A 17,397-nucleotide genomic window follows, 5' to 3' on the forward strand; every position below is an offset into this window, starting at 1 on the left:
TAATTTTATAGGTATTGGGACCCTTAACTCCTTAAATTCTATGAGATATTATCGTTTGAAATTGACCCTAATAGAAACTCATATCGAAACTATATCGGAAAGAAAGTTTTATACTTAACTTTGTGTTAGGGACATTGTACGACCTTAATTCATACCTAAGAAGTTTCAACTAAAGTATTTATATTAGCACTCATGAATAATTAAATTCATCGGGCTTGAGTCTATCTAGACACATCCGAAGGCTAAAATATTCATTGTAAAGTTTGAGGAGATATAATAAATAAAATATTGTCTATTTTGGAACCAAGTTAATATTTAGGAATGAAAATGAAAAATTTTCATCAATTTATTACGAATATTTTAGTAACGAAAAGATGGGTTGTTACAGTTTTGCCTTTCTTTTCGGCTTCTATTTATCAAATTGATTAATATGTCATGGGACAATTATTAGCAACCCAAAAAATGCCTATAGGGTCTCTCACCCCCTACCCCATCCCACCCCTACCCCAACCACACATACTAATTTCACACATGAGTAAAATTATCTAATGTGCATTTTATATTTTTATTTTTTAATGATATTTTTAATTATTTAACTTACTCATTTTTAATGATAAATACTTAACATACATTCTAAATGTTGAACTCTTAACACATGCAACATGCATTTTACATATAGTTTGCTTGTAATGTACGTATACAGTTTGAAAACATATATACTATATTGAATCAAGCTGACAACAAAGTTTGTGATTTCATATAAATACATATATTTAACTTTTGCTTTGAAACACATAAATGCACATAGATTTAGCCACATATACTTCCAACTTCTTCTTTGAAAACACATGCATACCTATAGTACAGTTGATCACACATATACAACATGCAAATATAATCAGATATACCTGTGTAATTTTAGTTAAAATTTTGAAGGAATAAAAATTTACTGATGTTATTTTAGCATTTTAATATTAATGATATTTAATGTTACAATTCATGGTTTTGGAGGTTATGTAGCATAATGGTGCATTATTCTTTCTGTTACATTTTTTCTTGTAATGCATCACTGAAAATGTTTGAAAGCATGTAGTAAATTGTTGGACATCTCTTTTGCACTATGAAATTATTACTTCTTTGGAGTTAATTGCCTTGTTTAAGGCATATAATAACATTTCTTTCACACTGTATGACTGTTTCTTTAAGCTTTTAACCTTGATTCATTTGAATTTATTTGTGTCTTTAATCACAATATTTAGTGGGATAGAATGTGGATATAAGCTTCATGTAACTCTTGTAACTTCCACTCTTTATACCTTCATTACCCAGCTCTTTTTGTGTTAACCTCTATTTTATTAGTCTTCCCATTTATCCTTCTTATTAATTACATGGAAGACTTCTTCACTTATAACTAGAGGTGGTCTTGCATGGTTTTGGGAAACATAAATAATATAGAGTTCACAAAAAGTTAATAAAAAAAGAGAGTATTAGTGTAAGGGAGGTGTTCTTTTTGTGTATCTTCGAACTCAACTCTTGTACAGAGTTGTTGAGTTGTTCTTAGTGAGAAAGGTTGTTGTATCCTAGAGGGGCCAAGTCAAGAAGATTACTACTGGGCCGGTAAAAATTTGCTACAGTAGGGTTGAATCTCCTTAAAGAGAGCGAGATATTCGCGCCTAAGCCAAAGAAGAAGATATTTTTTTTATTTTCTCCACTTGGAATTTTCAGTTGTAAGTTTATTGTAATTTCATCAATAATTTTAAGGAGATTCAGTGGCAACAACTAAAAAATCCGTGAATATCAAGATGGGAGATCTCAATAAGCCATTCTGGTTGAACGATACTCACTTCAAGAGGTGGAAGGTTAATGTGTTTTTCGATTTAAGTCTTCTCAACATTTCTTATCTGTTAACTGAGAAGAACCGAAACAAAGTAAATAACTCTTCCATGACCAACGATGAACTTATCAATCTTTTGTAAAGTATGATTGTGACTCCTACAAGTGTCGGTATTTTCTTCTTAATTGCCTATCTGATAATTTTTATAATTATTATGATATAACTTACTCTAGTATAAAGAAAATTTGGAAAGCCTTGCAGAGTAAGTATAGCACTGAGGAGGCAGGAGCAAAAAAATATGCAGCTACTAGATTTTTTCATTTTCAAATGGTAGACAACAAATCAATGGTAGACCAAGTTCAAGACTTCATAATGATTGTTGGAGAGATCAGGTCTGAGGAAGTCAAAATTGGAGATAACCTTATTGTTTATGGCATAAATGATAAACTTCCACCTTCGTTGAAGAAATTTCAAAAAACTATGCGCCACAAGCAAAAGGAAACTTCTCTTGAGACTTTGATAATGAGAATCCACATGGAAGAAGAGGCAAGACGTCAAGATGCATTTTTGCAAACAGAAGAGAACAACATCACACCGAAGGTAAATTTAACTTCTTCAAATAATGTTGTCCCTGAAACTAATAAAAATACTACTTTGAAGCCTAAGAAGAAAAAATTCAAGAAAAATGATGGTAGACATCCCAAGAACAATAATGGTGAAAACAACCAAGAAAAAAATCAACATGTACAATAAAAAGAATTGTTCTTTGTCTGTAGCAAGAGTGGGCATATTTCTCGATTTTGTAAATTTCCAAAACATGGGCCTACACCTCAGGCAAACATTACCGAAGAACCATTTGTAATGGTGATAACAAACATAAACATGGTGGAGATTATTGATGGATGGTGGGCTGAATCTGGTGCAAACCGCATGTCTGTTATGACAAGGACTAGTTTAAAAAATGTACTAATTTTGAGGAGCCCAAAACCATCATGTTTGGAGATTCACATACAACTCAAGTGCTTAGAATGGGAGATGTCGAGTTGTGTTTCACTTCTTGAAGGGTATTAATATTAAAAGATGTACTTTATACTCCTTCCATGAGAAAAAAAATGATGTCTAGTTTTCTTGTTAATAAAGCAGGCTTCAAATAAATTATTGAATTTGATCAGTATGTAATTGTTAGAAACAATGTTTTTGTGGGAAAGGAGTACGCATATGATGGTATGTTCAAGTTGAATTTTGAAATGAATAAAAAATCTACTTCTATTTATATACTTGCTTCTACTAATTTTTAGGATGCTCATTTATGTCATATAAATGATCATTATGTTGGAATCATGAGTAGTTTAGGATTAATTTCAGTGATCAAAAAGAATTTTGAAAAATGTGAATCTTGTAGTAAAGGAAAAATCACAAAAGGCCTTATTTCCAAGTTGAAAGAAAAACTGATTTGTTAGAATTAGTTCAGACTGATATTTGTGAACTTGGAGAAATTTTAATTCGTGGAGAAAATAGATATTTTATCACTTTCATTGATGATTTTTATAAGCTTACATATGTTTACTTAATAAAAAATAAAAGTGATGCTTTTGAGAACTTTTAAACTTTTCTCCATGAAGTTGAAAATTAGTTTCAAATAAAAATAAAAAGAATTAGAAGTGATAGACACCGTGAATATGAGTCACATGAATTTAGTTCTTTTGTTAGATTGTAACACCCCACATTTCGAGCTAGAACAAAAACCATCATTTCTATGCGTGGATGATCCAAAAGCCATAAATCCTATTCAAATTTAGCATGTTAATTAATTATTTAGTGGGGGAACCTATTTGAGCATGAATTGAGATCATAGAGGTCCCCTAACTCAAGGATGAGTTGAAATCTTTCCTATCATTTGAGTTTGAGTGAGCGTCGAAACTTGGGTCAATTTCAATCGATCATAACTCTCTGTATATAAAGAATTAGAGGGCTTAATTTATATCAAATGAAATCTCTTCGAATTATCTTTCCAACAATACTAATTTCACTAAAATCCGATATCTGAGCAAAAAGTTATGGCCATTTTTGTGACTGAGACAGTAGCATTGCGCTATTAGCGTGCGACGCACACACCCAATTTCCAGGTTCTGTTTTCGCATTTTTAAGGGCAAAAGTGGTATTTTTCACCCCCTATTCAGCCATAACACAGGATTAAATCCCCCAAACACCAAAATAAGGTCATTCTCTCTCAAAATCACCAAGAACACTTCTTAGGGTTTCAACCCAAATATCAAAATATCTTAAGATTTCACCATGGGTTTTCAATAATTCTTCGAGATTTGGAATCCCCATTCCGAGGGCTACAAGAAGCACCCATCAATTGGTCGAATAACACCCCTAAAGCATGAGTTCATTCAAGAGTCATAAATTAAGGTACGTGGGGTTTTCCTAAAATTTCATGGGCAAAGAAACCATCTTTAGTTCATGTTAACGGTTTAGAAATCATGATTTTCAAGAAAGGGGTTTTGAATTTACGATTATTATCATGTTTTAGAAGCCTTGATCAGTATTGTTTTGGTCTTTAGGCCTTCCCACAAATTGATTTGAAACTCTATATATATGTATGCATGTGTTTAAGGATGAATATACAATTGAGAACAGGAATCATAAAGAATCCCTCTATTGTTATGATTTTTCTTTACTTTTCATATGCTATGGACTGTTTTGAATGCATCTTGAAAAGTATGATATGAAATGTCTGGATTAATGCTATGATTGAATTATGGTTTTAATTTCAAAAGAGAGGGATGTTTATGTTGACCAATTTTGAATATAAATATATAATGAGAAGAGTTGCATGGTTTGTCAAAGATTACATGACCACCATGATTTGGAATCCCCAAACAATAAGCTTCAAGAATCATTCACTAAGTTCATAATTCAAGGTACGTGGGGTTCATCCTACAAAACTACATGGACATGAAAATATTAGAGTATGATTTTAAGAGTTTTATGCATGAATTTCAAAGGGGTTTTTGGAATCTACATTTTAAATTACATATTTTAAATGCTTCAATGTTATTATTGCTTTGACCTTGTTGTCCTATCCCCTAAATTGTTTTGCATGCATATGTATATGTATGGAATTTGAGATTGAAGATTGTTTGAGATCATAAACTATGAACTCCCTCTATTGTATTGAATTAAAGCTATGGTTTTGTTGGAAAAGGAGTTGACATGCATGTTTCTTGATTGAAAATAGTTTACTAAATGTTATAGTGTTTGAACATGATTTAGAGATGATGAGAGGGTGTTTCTTGATATAAATGTGTTTTGTGTTAAAGAGAAAGAGTTTTATGATATTGAAACTTTTGAGATGACCACCTCTGTTATTGAGTTGTTGATAAAAAGAATTTTGTGCATGGTTTTACATAGGTTTTCAAGAAAGAGTTCTTTGAAATGATTTATTGGTATGGTGGTTCTTAATTCCTTGATTTTAGAACAGAGACTTAATTTGCTATAAATGGCTCAGAGAATGTGACTTGCAAGTAAATGGTATGACGATACCATAAGCATGTATACCATAACAGAGTATGTTTTCAGAGTGTATTTTCAGAGAATGCATATTTTAAAGGGTTAAAACTGGTCTTAAATAGGGTTAGGTGGTTACCCGAAGAAGGCTTGAGCTCAAGTGACTCTTAGCCTAAAATCGTGATTTTCCGATATGGGTATATTATTTTTACGCTGCCGATGGTCGTGTGGCGTAGCAGAGTCAGAGACTCCAACCCTTGTAGAACACTTGGGTTGGGGGATTCCCCGCCGAGTCAATGGTGGATTCCATATAGCCCGGGGAATTTCATAGTTGTAGGGTATACCACCTAGCGCAGAAGTAAAACAAAAAGTGTCACAGAGTTCAAATGATTTATCAGTCTTTCAAAAATTCCCATGTGATTTCGTACAATATGATATGTTTATGAAGTGTTCTAAATTACTCTCATATATGTTAAATATAAATAATTATCTTGGATTTTCTCTGCGTACCAGTACGATTGAATTAACCCCCTTCCTCTTAGGTTCGGAGGCTCAATCTAGGGGTCAGGCTAATCAGTAGAGTATCCAGAGAGAAGTGATCCGGGCAATGGTGAGCCTTCTTTGTTCCAGAAGTCCGGTTATTTCATATTATGTTATTCCTTTGTTTTGGTCTACTAGGGGCTTGTCCCAGCTTTTCAAACAGTTGATTTAGATCATGTAGTAGAGATTTTGCAGATTGTTCTAGATGTTGTTTAGTTTATTTCAGAATTCATTCCTTATTGTTAAACTAAATTCAGAGTTTGACCATGTTTCTGTATCAAGTTGTATTTCTTCATCTTTATTTATATGAATGTTGTGCATGATTACCGGATAGAGTAGGACGTCCGGGACTTCATGCTTCGGGATGTCCGTCATGGACAGGCCCTAGTTCGGGTCATGAAAAATTTATAAAAAGTTTTATATAAGATATATGAAAAACACATCGGCACATTTAAAAGATTGGACAATTATCTGAAATCCATGACTCACTCTTTATCTTACTTCTACGCTAGGGAGTATACCCTACAACTCTAAAATTCTACGGGCTATATGAAATCTTTCCTTAACTCGGCGGCCAAGCCCCAAACATAAGTTTAGTGCAAGGGTTAGAGTTTCTGAATCTCTGCTACGCCACAGGGCTGTCACCAGCGTACAATTTCCCTTTTGGGTATTATAAATCCTTGTCGACAAATCCCGATTTTGGGAAATGAGTCGATTGACTCGTGCATTCTTTGGATAACCACCTAACACTCTTTAATCCCATTTTTAACTCTTTAAAAAAATGTCATTCTTTGAAATCAAACTCTGAAAACTCTAGCTCTGCTATGGCATACATTTATATGGTATCGTCATACCATTGAGTTGCAAGTCGTATCCCTGAGCCATTAATAGCATATCATAATCTCTTCTTTCAAAATATAAGGTTTGGGAACACCATGTTAGTAAATTAATTCGAAGAACTCTTTCTTTAAACTCATGCAAACACGTGCAAGAAACTCTATTTTTTAACATTTCAGTAACATAAGGTGGTTATGTCAATTTACTCAATCACAGAAAATTCTTTCTCTTTAAAACAAGGATATAGTTATACCAAGAAATGTCCCTCTCATTATCTCTAAATCATGTTCAAATACTAAGATATTAAGAAAACCACTTTCCAACCATAAAACATGCATTTCAAATCATTCCCGATAAGATCACAAACTTTAATTCATCACAAGAGAGGGACTTCATAATTATGCTCGCAATCAATCTTCAAAACTCAATTTCATACATATACATATGAGTGTAAATCAGGTTAATGGGAAAGGCCTAAAGGCCAAAACGACAATATCATTAAAATGTTCATGACGCATTATGTAAAACATAGATTCCAAAGACCCCTTTATAAATTCATGTTTGCTGAACTTTAAATCATATTCATGTGTTCTCACATGTAATTAGGATAAAACCCACACACCTGAGATTACAAGGTTTGAAAGATAGAACCTAGATCTTGATAGATAGAACCCAATCTTGATCCTTTTCTTGAAATTCTTGATCTTAGGGATGAGTTTCTTTATTTTAGGGAAGGAGTTAGGGGTTTGATTTGAGAGTAAAATTGAATTATGGAGTGTATTATGCTTTTGGGGCGTAAATATTATGTCATGGATGGACCTTGGGTGAAGTAAAGGTCCAAATTGCCCTTAAAAATTCTAAAACACAACCTGGAAATCAGGTGCGTGCGACACGGCGCGCTCCACATGCTAATCGCACACAACTACTGCCTCTCTCATGAAAATGGTTGTAACTTTTCTCTCGGGTATTAGATTTAGACGAAATTGGTATCATTGGAAAGCTAATTCAAAGAACTTTCATTTGATATATAGTAGGTCCTCTAATTCTTTATATACAATAATTTATTATTGATGAAATTTGACCTAAGTTTAAACATCCACTAAAACTTACTCGGTAGAAATGTTTTCAACTCATCTTAGAGTTGGGGGATTTTTGTGACCTCAATTCATATTTAAAGGTATTCAAACAATATAGGATTAATTTCTACACGTATATTAACAAGGAATCATCTAGTTTGGGTCTATATGCGTAGGAACGATGGTCTAGATTCTAGCTCGAAAGTACGGGGTGTAACAACTTTGTGGTCTTGCATGCCTCATTTACTAATACTCCAATCCTTGCGGAAAATTTGGATTGAGGGCTTGGCCGCCAAGTCAAGGGTAGATCCCATATAGCCCGTGGGATTGTAGACTTGTAGGGTTACTTTCTAGATCAAGAGTAACACAAAGAGTTGAGTTGAGAATTTAAAAAATGTTTTGAAGCTAATTAAATTATGCCCATGTATTTTCAATTATCTCAGGCTGACATGATTTTATGAAATGCTCTAACCTATGTTATATAAAAATATATTTTGTTGTTGGAGTGTTATTAGTACTAGTACTTTGTGTATTGACCCCCTGTATTTCAGGTTCTGCGGTATAGTTCCACCATACGTCACATCAGTATTTATAACACCCTGAACGTTCGAGCTAAAAATAAAACAAATTGGACCGTTCTTCATATATACTTAAAGCTGAATCTAGAAATTTTATTGAATTTAAGTGTAAAGGTTATGTCTAAAGTGTCGTAGGGGTATTGGATATGAATTAAGGGCATAAGAAATGTCTAAAATAAATTTGAGTTGAAAGGTCCTATAATGACTTTGTTTTCGTTCAAATTCATACAAGGACCAATTTTAAATCAGCATATCTCCTTGAATTATTAGAGTTACGTGACTCATCACCTATCAAATTAAACATTTTTGAATCTTCTCTCCAACTTCACCAACAGCTCATCAAATTGAGTCCCGATTAAAAAGTTATCCGTGGTTTACTAAGTATAGCCAGAAAAGCCCTATACCAAACAAAAATTTCTATTTTTTTCTACACTTCTCACGTTGTTTTTGGGTGATTTCTTCCTTTCCTTTTCCCATAACCCCAATATGTTTCAGTACTCTTTAAATCATTATTTCTTCCATTAGTTTCTACGTTAAATAGTCCCCCCCCACCCCCCATTTTATCTCAAGTTTACACGTTAAAGACCTAATTAATTTATAATAAAACAATCATTATTTACACCTTCTCCATCATCATTTATTGGATTTTCCCCATCAGTTTTTTTTATATGATTTTCATTAAAAAAAAACATCCTAATTCCTCCTCTAAAACAACTCAACTCTCAAGAATCTAAGGAAATTCGTTCAAGAAAAGATGTCTAATCCCTTCTCTAGATCTGAAGTTCTTCAAACATTTTGAAGTATGTAGAACCATCCCTTTACATCTGTAAGTTCTGTTGTTTATCTCATAATCTTAACATGTCTAGTAGTTTCTCTCATAATCTTAACATGTCAAGTTTTCTGGGAAATTAGGATTTCTTTAGCTCTTTTCTAGAAATTCACTGCAGATCATGACTACCTATTCAGTTCATTTTGTGAAAATCATCAAAGCTTGCTTAGGTAGAAACATTACCTTTTTGTATCACAAGTTGATACTGATTCCAGATTGTGTGTTGACATGACAAATCTCTGTAAGTTAAATCAGTATGTGTAACTGCTAGTGTGGTTTTGGTTGTATCTGTCCTTCTCTGGTAATCAATAACAAAACTACCAGAACTTATCATAACAAAAAGAAACTTACAGAAAGATATGAAAGTTGTGAGAGAACAACATTTTTCATTTGGGAAAAACATTAAGGAACCTAAGTCTCAACAAAGTAAAAAGAATTGTCACCAATTACAGAATATTTAATGTGCAAAACTACTGCATCTGTGGGTTCAATTGAACAATTTTCAATGATCTTCCTTCTCCGTTAAATCTCTTTTGATTTGCTTAATTAGTGTCTCTATAGTCACGTTTAATTTTTAGGAATTTTTCCAGTTCCTAATTTTCCAAAACTAGAACATATAATTGCTTCCATAAAGTATTGTAACAATTTCCTTTGAGAAGCTTCCAGTGGATTCTCTTAAATGTTTTCCTATACCTGCTATTCCACCGTCATGGAAGTGAATGACCATAATTGTCATAGCTTCAAATAACTTGTTTTGTGCGATCATTGTTAGAGAAAATGTGAAGAAAAGTCTCACAAATCTACTTATTCCGTAGGTTATAATTAATATATTAATCTTGTTAGTCTTGTGAACTGGCATATGTAAGTCATATTCATGAATTATAACTTAGCGAACCATCAGATTAACTATCATGCCTCTCCAATAATGATGTTAGCTTATGATTATGAACCTATTACAATTAACTCTCTATATGAGCCCTAAAGTGGCAATACATAACCATGAGCGTAAAAGTCTAAACTATGAGCATGAGACTAAAAGGGCTAATATCTTCTTTCAAGAACTAATAAAATAAATAAGATAATATCATGAGCGTAAGGGAGTTAGTTAGCTGACAGTGAAGGTATAGGTCTAAATGAAAAATGCCCGAAACTATGTTTGCCGACATAGGATAGATATCAATTCTCAAGTTGGATGACTCTCTTTTTTCATGTATCCCAAAAAGGGGATAACCAAGGATACTTGCTAGCAAATCATGTCATGTCATGTCCTGTGCCCGGTAAGGTATAGGACGGCTTAGCTGATCGAGCCGAGATCAGACTCCATGCACTCACATAGTGGTTTATGACGGTTCACTACTTTCTCCCAAAAATAATCAAAGGAATTTATATCTACTTTACATTGTCAATTATAAATTTATTTTACATTCTTGTTCCTTTCTAGATGCCTTCACTTATATTTGAATTTTATTGCTACTTCTAATATTTTGTTCTACTACCCTTCTGCAATGGTTTTATATACCAAAAGATTCCACGTATTGACCGTATTTGGTGCTACATCATTTCATGATGTAGGTTCTGGCTCTCAAGTCCTTGGTCAGGCACCTCATTAGGATTTCTAACTTCTACTATTGTTGAGACTCTTCCTACTAGGTGGATGGATGAGATATGATGATTTTTTTATTCTTTCCTTTCAGTATTAGTACTCATTAGAGGCTTCATAGGCTGGTGTAGTTGTCAAGCAAACTTTGTAATTTTCAGTCTTTAATTATAATAACTATTTGTATTGTTGAACTTTATACGTTTTTAATAAACTAGGGTGAAGTTTTATCTTCTTAGAAAATCGTAATTGAATTCTATATTACTTCCAGTGTATCCATTTGTATTAGAAGTATGCTCGGGTGATATGCCAGAACGTTCGATCATACTAGCGATAGTATCAGGTGCGTTTCACGTCCAAGGCCTCGGCTCGGGTCGTGACAAACTTGGTATCAGAGAATAGAGTTTAAGTGTCCTAGGGTGTTTGTGAAGCTGTGTCTTGTAAATTCCTTTTTATGGTGCGAAGAGTGCCACAATTATATTAGGGAGGCTATGAGACATTTAGGATACATTTCCCCTTCTTTCATACCGTACATCGTGTAAAGAGATATTCATAAGAATCATACTCTGATTCATATGTTGTTCAAATTTCTCTGTCTATGCCTCATCCTCGAGGTGATTCATATCTTTATGGTGCTTTTAGATATATCCATCAAAAATCTTCGGGACTGCACATGGCTAGAGGGTGGCCCACTAGATTGTTTAAGTTCTTCATTTTGAAAGAATGTACTTTTGTACATATGAATCATGCGTTTGATCCTACGGTAATATTTCCTCTTAGACCCTCTCATACCTTGTTATCAATGACACTTTTAAATGAGAAAGTATGTATCCCAATCTTGGGGAGTGTTGTCATCCAAGATATAATTTGATTTAAGGTGTGGTGAGTCATAAATAGTAGAATGACTACAGGGCTAGATCTATGAAGTCGTAAGTTAAAAGCCAAAAGTGGGAGTATTGATTGGTTGGAGTATGTTGCTAAGGTCATGTTTCCAGTAGTCGCATAATGTGGTAGAATGATGAATCCTTTGATGACTGGGGAAGGTGTAGCAAGGCTTGTGTAGATGTTATGGTAGTAAATTGAGCAATAATATGTTTGATTGAGATGATTTAGAGTATATTTGAACTAGGAAAGAAGTTTATGATGACATGATATTATGTTAAAAAAGGTTAAGAATAGGTTGTGAATGGGAGGATAGAGTAGTTAAGAGTTGACAGACCTAGGCTGCACATTGTGACTTTGAAAAAGGAACTCTCTATTTTATGGAGTTATGATTGTAATTTAGGAAGGTAATGGATAAGTAGTAGTGGCGTTAAAGGAGAGTGCACTTGTAATCCGCAATTAGGCCGATGAAGAAATTAAGATCGATTGTTTTTTTCACGTACTTTCAGTGGACTAGTGTTCGTTTTTATTTTTTTGCAGCAATGAATCTGTGTAGTATGTGAGAAGTTGTGTTGTTGTCCATGACTAGTACTAGACAATATGTTGGAATTGTGAATGATCGTCATGCTAGAACAAATGGTAGTTCGGGGGAGATAATGCTAGTTTTATGCAATTGATCTAGTAGGCTTTACCTAGTGTATGCGAGCATTTATCATGATTAGTTTGCAAAAAGTGTTTATGATGATTAGTTTGACAAAAGCGTGAAGTTTCAATCATGATATATATGTGACCACTAGGTGAGACGGTAAATTGTGGCTAAGCCACAACAAAAAAGTCCGTAAGGTTTATAAAGAAAATAGTGTACCCAAAGTAGTATGTTATTACATGAGATTCTAATGATAGGTATGTATTATATGGTGACCCTGAGAGCTTAATTGAAGGGACTACAAATAGATGATATTTAAGTCCCTTAGTGTAGTTTTAATCCCATTGAGTTGGGTGAATATGAATTTAGAGACGTGATTCTAGTGGACTAATAAGAGAGAGCCAAATTGGTAAGTGTTGAAGTGAGCATAAGTTATAGAATGATGACCGTAGAGGAAAGAGAAAATTAAGGGAAGTAGCTCAAAAAAAACAAAGTTCTAGCATCAGTTTTGTATCTACAAACATAGTCTTACAGGGCAAGTTTAAGCATTCTTGTGAATAGTAATATCCCAACTGTGCAGAGTGTTGTTCTTATATCTCAGTTTAGAGAATAAGTCCGTATCTAGAATATTGACCTTTGAGCTAAGGGGGAGATGATGTGGTGTTGAACCAACCTGGGTCATGATCTTCAGGGAGTAATAAGTCCCAAAAAAAGATAAGATGAGGCCTCTATCCATTCCTATATCAATATGTTCCTTGTACTTCAGTCAAAATGACACTCTGCCCCTGTCTTGCATACTAGCATCATGCCCCGACCTAGGTTTATGCTCTTCATATTGATCCACATCCACGCTCAGTTCCTAGAATGAAAGTAATAGCTTCGCTCAATGATCCCAGACTTACTCCATGAATCCATGGATTCCAGTATGCCCAGGCCTATGAACTAACACTTCATGATTTATGTAATTAGTATATGAAGTATCCTTGCCTAATATTTACCATGAGGTTAGTCCTAAACAGAATAGGGGGAATAACATGTTGATAGATGCAAACTCTAGTAATCTATTAATATGGAGATTATAAGTTGACAATGACGGTGTGTAGTATTCAGAGGAGAAAACATAGGGAGAAGTGTTGCTAAACTTAAGGGTTATCAGTCATATCGTCTAAGATGGAAATTCTCCTCTGAATATGTTCAACACACCCTTGATTCTTGTCATGTAACTTTAGATTCTATGGAACCTACATTTAAGACCATGTTCCTTTATAGTTCTTCCTGTATATGTGTTTTTCGATTCTACAAACTCGTGCTTCATATCCTTAGTGTGATAATTTTTGTATTTATAACTCGTGCTTCTGAATTCCCTTGTAGTTGGTTGTCAAACCCATGTCATTATTACAGCTAAGCCAAACTGATAAGTACAGTACAGCAGACGATGGTAAATAGTTTCAACTCATGCATTTTCTTCTAGCCAAGACCTTCATTCGAGGACGAATGAATCCAAGGGGAGATATTGTAACACCCTAAACGTTCGAGCTAAAAATAAAACAAATTGAACCGTTCTTTATATGTACTTAAACCTGAATCAATAAATTTTATTGTATTTAAGTGTAAAGGTCATGTCTAAAGTGTCGTAGGGGTATTCGATATGAATTAAGGGCATAAGAAAAGTATAAAATAAATTTGAGTTGAGAGGTCCTTTAATGACTTTGTTTTCATACACATTCGTAACCAATTTTAAATAAGAATATCTCCTTGAATTATTAGAGTTACATGACCCATTACCTATCAAATTAAAGATATTTGAATCTTCTTTCTAACGTCACCAACGGCTCATCAATCTGAGTTCCGAGTAAAAAGTTATGCGTGGTTTACTAACTATAGTCAGAAAAGCCCTATACCAGACAAAAATTTCTATTTTTTTCTACACTTCTCACGTTGTTTTTGGGTGATTTCGTCCTTTCCTTTTCCCATAACCCCAATACGTTTCAATACTCTTTAAATCACTGTTTCTTTCATCAGTTTCTATGTTAAATAGTTCGACCATTTTCCCTCAAGTTTACATGTTAAAGACCTCACCTTCTCCATCAGTTTTATTGTATTTTCCCCATCAGTGTTTTTTATATGATTTCCATTATTAAAAACCATCCTTATTCCTCCTCTAAAACAACTCAACTCTCAAGAATTTAAGGAAATACGTTCAAAAAAGAAGTCTAATCCCTTCTCCAAATCTGAAGTTCTTCAAACGTTTTGAGGTATGTAGAACCATCCCTTTACATCTGTAAGTTCTGTTGTTGTTTATCTTATAATCTTAACATGTCTAGTAGTTTCTCTCATAATCTTAACTTGTCTATTTTTCTAGGAAATCAGGATTTCTTTAGCTTCATCCGATATGTTAGTTCTTTAAATATGTTTTCTGGGAATCTGGAAATTCACTACAGATCATGACTACCTATTCATTTCATTTTGTGAAAATCATCAAAGCTTGCTTAGATAGAAACCTTATTCCCTTTCGTATCACAAGTTGATATTGATTCCAGATTGTTTGTTGACATGCCAAATCTCTGTAAGTTAAACCAGTATGTGTAACTGCTAGTGTGGTTTTGGTTGTATCTGTCCTTCTCTGGTAATCTATAACAAAACTACCAGAACTTATCACAACAAAAAGAAACTTACAGAAAGATATGAAAGTTGAGAAAGCACAACTTTTCATCTGGGAAAAACATTACGGAACCTAAGTCTCAACAAAGTAAAAATAATAATCACCAATTACAGAATATTTAATGTGTGAAACTACTGCATCTATTGGTTCAATTGAACAACTTTCAATGATATACCTTCTCTGTTAAATCTCTTTTGATTTTCTCAATTGGTGTCTCTATAGGAACGTTTACTTCTCAGGAAATTTTCCAGTTCCTAATTGTCCAAAACTGGAAAATATAATTGCTCCCATAAAGTGTTGTCACAATTCCCTTTGAGCTGCTTCCAGTGGATTCTCTTAAATGCTTTCCAATACCTGCTATTCCAACCTCTTGGACGTGAATGACCATAATTGTCATAGCTTCAAGTAACCTGTTTTTTGCGATCACAGTCAGCAAAGATGTGAAGACAAGTCTCGCAAATCTACCTATTCTGTAGGTTATAATTAATATCATCACTCTGTGAACTAGCATATGTAAGTCATATTGACGAATTATAGCATTGTGAACCATGAAATTAACTACCAATCCTCTCCAATAATAATGTTAGCTGATGATTATGAACCTATTACAGTTAACTCTCAATATCACCCCTAAAGTGGCAACGCATAACCATGATCCTAAAAAGCTAAACTATGAGCATGAGACTAAAACGGCTAATATCTTCTTTCAAGAACTAATAAAGTAAATGAGATAACTTCATGAGCATAAGGGAATTGGTTAGATAACCGTGAAGGTATAGGTCTAAAGGACAAATGCCCAAAACTATGTTTGCCGACATAGGATAGCGATCAATTCGCAAGTTAATTGACTTTTTTTTTCTTCATGTGTCCTGAAAAGGGGCTAACCATGGATACTTGCTAGCAAATCATGTCAAGTAACGTCCTGTGCCCGGAAAGGTATAGGACGGCTTAGCTGATCAGGCTGATATTAGACTCCATGCACTCACATGGTGGTTTATGACGGTTCACTGCTTTCGCCAAAAAATAATCAAAGGAATTTAACTCTGCTTTACATTATCAATTATAAATTTAGTTTACATTCTTGTTCCTTTCAAATTCACTTATATTTGAATTTTATTGTTACTTCTAATCTTTTGTTGTACTACCCTTCTGCAATGGTTTTACATACCAATACATTTTACGTATTGACCGTATTTTTCACTACATCATTTTATGATGTAGGTTCTGGCTCTCAAGTCCACGGTCAGGCACCTTATTAGGATTCCTAACTTCTACTATTGTTGAGCCTCTTTCCTACCAAGAGGCTGAATGAGATATGATGTTTTTTTTTAATTTTCTTTCCTTTCAGTATTAGTACTCATTAGAGGCTTCGCAGGCTAGTGTAGTTGTCAAGCAAACTTTGTAATTTTCAGTCTTCATTTATAATAACTATTTGTATTCTTGAACTATTAATAAACTAGGGTGAAGTTTTAACTCCTTAGAAAATCGTAATTGAATTCTATATTACTTCCACTTTATCCATTTGTATTAGAAGTATGCTTGGGTGATATGCTAGAATATTCACTCGTACTAGCTATAGTATCGGGTGTGTGTCACGTCCGAGGCCTCTGCTCGGGACATGATAGTATTATACTTGGGATATGACAGAAACGGGTGAGTCGTCCATCATTCGGAAGGCCTTTACTTATATGTTGAGTCTTTCAGTGCATGGTCCAGCCAGGGGCTTTGTCCCGGTCTAGATAGTTAGTTCTCTGTCATATTTTTTGATACAGTAATATTATTAATTTCCCTTGAATTTCATTTTTTTATCTTCCGCACTTTGATTCATGTATGGATTTTGCTTATGATAGTATGCTAAGGGGTCTCTTAGCCCTTCGAAGTTCGGGATACCCATTGTGGACAGGGCCTTGATTTGGGTCGTGACATCCGTGTACCTTATTCATATTGTATTATGTTGCTATGAACTTACAGATCCACATACTTCTGAAGTGATAGGAAAAGAACTGACCATTTACATCATATTCTCGTCTGATCCTATTGAGATATTGTGACAACAATGTTTCTATAGCATTTAGGATTTCCTACAACAACCAGACAACTAAATTATAGATCTCAAGAAAAATCTATCAACTTTTTGAACGACAGCAAAACTGTAGGCAACAAGATTTATACTACTAGGAATTATACAAATGAATCTTATTTCATCAACTTGCCAGTTGAGTACCTGGCAAGATCCCATCGGTACTGGTGCTATGGCACCCTCTTGAGTTGGAGCTAGAGTAAGTAACTGCTAGTTGAATTGGTATATGATTTGAACTAGAAAGGTTTATGGATATAATATGGTAAATTATCCATTAATTTTTTAAAATTTGACAAGTATTGATGGACATTTATTTTTGGTAT

General features: G+C 33.9%; 1 long non-coding RNA gene across 1 annotated transcript; it reads left to right on the forward strand.

The window, feature by feature from the left end:
- The first annotated feature begins 8,976 nt into the window (after positions 1-8,976).
- LOC107864285 lies at positions 8,977-16,482 on the forward strand. The gene is made up of 2 exons (XR_007042639.1): positions 8,977-9,204; positions 16,216-16,482. It is a non-coding gene; the product is annotated as an uncharacterized LOC107864285 (long non-coding RNA).
- Positions 16,483-17,397: the final 915 nt, after the last annotated feature.

The sequence above is a fragment of the Capsicum annuum genome, chromosome 7 (assembly GCF_002878395.1).
Source record: "Capsicum annuum cultivar UCD-10X-F1 chromosome 7, UCD10Xv1.1, whole genome shotgun sequence".
Taxonomy (NCBI): Eukaryota; Viridiplantae; Streptophyta; class Magnoliopsida; order Solanales; family Solanaceae; genus Capsicum; species Capsicum annuum.